We start from the raw sequence: 2,500 nt of genomic DNA, 5'->3' as shown, positions 1-2,500 counted from the left end.
TGACCTGCTCAAGCCATCGTGCGCTGCCGAATTCGCATCTGCGTGTAGGCTGCCATTCCACGCGGCAGCCCCTGTTTTCGTCAGCGTGCCCCCCTGACGAATTTTCCTGCCTGGCCCAGTCCAGCGTCCAGCCCCTGTTCGTCGAAAAATCTGCGCTGCCGATTTTCCACGCGGCAGCCCCTCTTTTCGTCAGCGTGCCCCCCTGACGAATTTTCCTGCCTGGCCCGGCCGGTCCAGCATCCAGCCCCTGTTCGTCGAAAAATCTGCGCTGCCGATTTTCCACGCGGCAGCCCCTCTTTTCGTCAGCGTGCCCCCCTGACGAATGTTCGTCGAAAAATCTGCGCTGCCGATTTTCCACGCGGCAGCCCCTCTTTTCGTCAGCGTGCCCCCCTGACGAATGTTCGTCGAAAAATCTGCGCTGCCGATTTTCCACGCGGCAGCCCCTCTTTTCGTCAGCGTGCCCCCCTGACGAATTTTCCTGCCTGGCCCGGCCGGTCCAGCCCCTGTTCGTCGAAAAATCTGCGCTGCCGATTTTCCACGCGGCAGCCCCTCTTTTCGTCAGCGTGCCCCCCTGACGAATGTTCGTCGAAAAATCTGCGCTGCCGATTTTCCACGCGGCAGCCCCTCTTTTCGTCAGCGTGCCCCCCTGACGAATTTTCCTGCCTGGCCCGGCCGGTCCAGCCCCTGTTCGTCGAAAAATCTGCGCTGCCGATTTTCCACGCGGCAGCCCCTCTTTTCGTCAGCGTGCCCCCCTGACGAATTTTCCTGCCTGGCCCGGCCGGTCCAGCCCCTGTTCGTCGAAAAATCTGCGCTGCCGATTTTCCACGCGGCAGCCCCTCTTTTCGTCAGCGTGCCCCCCTGACGAATTTTCCTGCCTGGCCCGGCCGGTCCAGCCCCTGTTCGTCGAAAAATCTGCGCTGCCGATTTTCCACTCCGCAGCCCCTCTTTTCGTCAGCGTGCCCCCCTGACGAATTTTCCTGCCTGGCCCGGCCGGTCCAGCCCCTGTTCGTCGAAAAATCTGCGCTGCCGATTTTCCCCGACGAACCTGCAGCTGCACAAATCCGCGCTGCCACTGCCCCATTGTCTGGACCAACAGTCTTTTCCATCAAGCCCTGGACTATAAATCGTCCAGACTCATCGCCAGCACCCGCTGCCGATTCTGCCGACTTTGCCGATTTCGTCGGCGCTGCCGATTCCAACACTGCACCCACCGTGTCTAAACCAGCGCTGTTTCGTCAGCGTGTCCCCTTGACGTATTTCCCTGCCTGGCCTGGACAGTCCATCTTCCAGCCCATGTTCATCGAAAAATCTGCGCTGCCGATTTCCCCGACGAACCTGCAGCTGCACAAATCTGCGCTGCCGATTTCCCCCCCTGTCGGCATGGCTGCCGCTGCCCCGATGTCCAGACCAACAGTCTTTTTTGTCGACTTTGCCGATTTTGTCCGCGCTGCCGATTCCAACACTACCCCCTGCATCCAAACCAGCATTGTTTCGTCAGCTCTTCCCCTGACGATTTTAGCCCTGTAACAAACAGTAGGCCTCCAATCCCGCCAACGGGAGCCAAGTTGATAGGGAAGAGAATTGAATGACGCGCCTGGTCCTCGCACCCCGCCACCCGAGGGGCCTTTTTCCCGGCAGCCTCTGAAAAACTCTAGCTTTCACGGTCCTCGCCGCCCCTCACCACCATGGCAGGCCTCTAATCCCACCCATCAGCAGTTGTAGCCGATAGGGCAGTGATTTGAATGACGCGTCGCGGGCCGCCGGGTCATCTCACCCGGCCATTAATTGGAGCGTTTTTGGCTGGCCGAGGATGGGGGGATGGATCTCTTCTTCCGAAAAAGCAAACAGTACATCGGGAGTTATGTTGACGGGGCATGGAATTGAATGACCCGTCGCGGGCCGCCGGGTCATCTCACCCGGCCATCCCGGGGAGCGTTTTCCCCGGCAGCATCGGGGAAACTCTTGCTTTCACTGCCCGCTGCCCAAGTCCCCACTCGCATCGGCCCCCCGCGCCAACAAGCCAACGCTGCCGAATCGGCAGACACTGCTGTCGAATCTGCCGACACTGCCCCGCGGGCTGCCACTGCCCCAGTGTCTAAACCAGCGGTCTTTCTCATCGAGCCTTGGACTATCCAGTCCGTCCTGACTCATCGCCAGCACCTGCTGCCGATTCTGCCGACTTTGCCGATTTTCTCGGCGCTGCCGATTCCAACACTGCGCCCACCGTGTCTGAACCAGCGCTGTTTCGTCAGCGTGTCCCCTCGACGAATTTTCCTGCCTGGCCTGGACAGTCCACCGTCCAGCCCGTGTTCGTCGAAAAATCTGCGCTGCCGATTCTGCCGACTTTGCCGATTTCGTCGGCGCTGCCGATTCCAACACTGCCCGCCGTGCCTGAACCAGCGCTGTTTCGTCAGCGTGTCCCCTCGACAAATTTTCCTGCCTGGCCTGGACAGTCCATCGCCCAGCCCATGTTCGTCGCAAAATCTGCGCTGCCGATTTT

This window comes from Populus nigra, chromosome 2 (genome assembly GCF_951802175.1).
Source record: "Populus nigra chromosome 2, ddPopNigr1.1, whole genome shotgun sequence".
In the NCBI taxonomy this organism is placed as follows: Eukaryota; Viridiplantae; Streptophyta; class Magnoliopsida; order Malpighiales; family Salicaceae; genus Populus; species Populus nigra.
Note: the sequence above shows the minus strand (reverse complement) of the source record.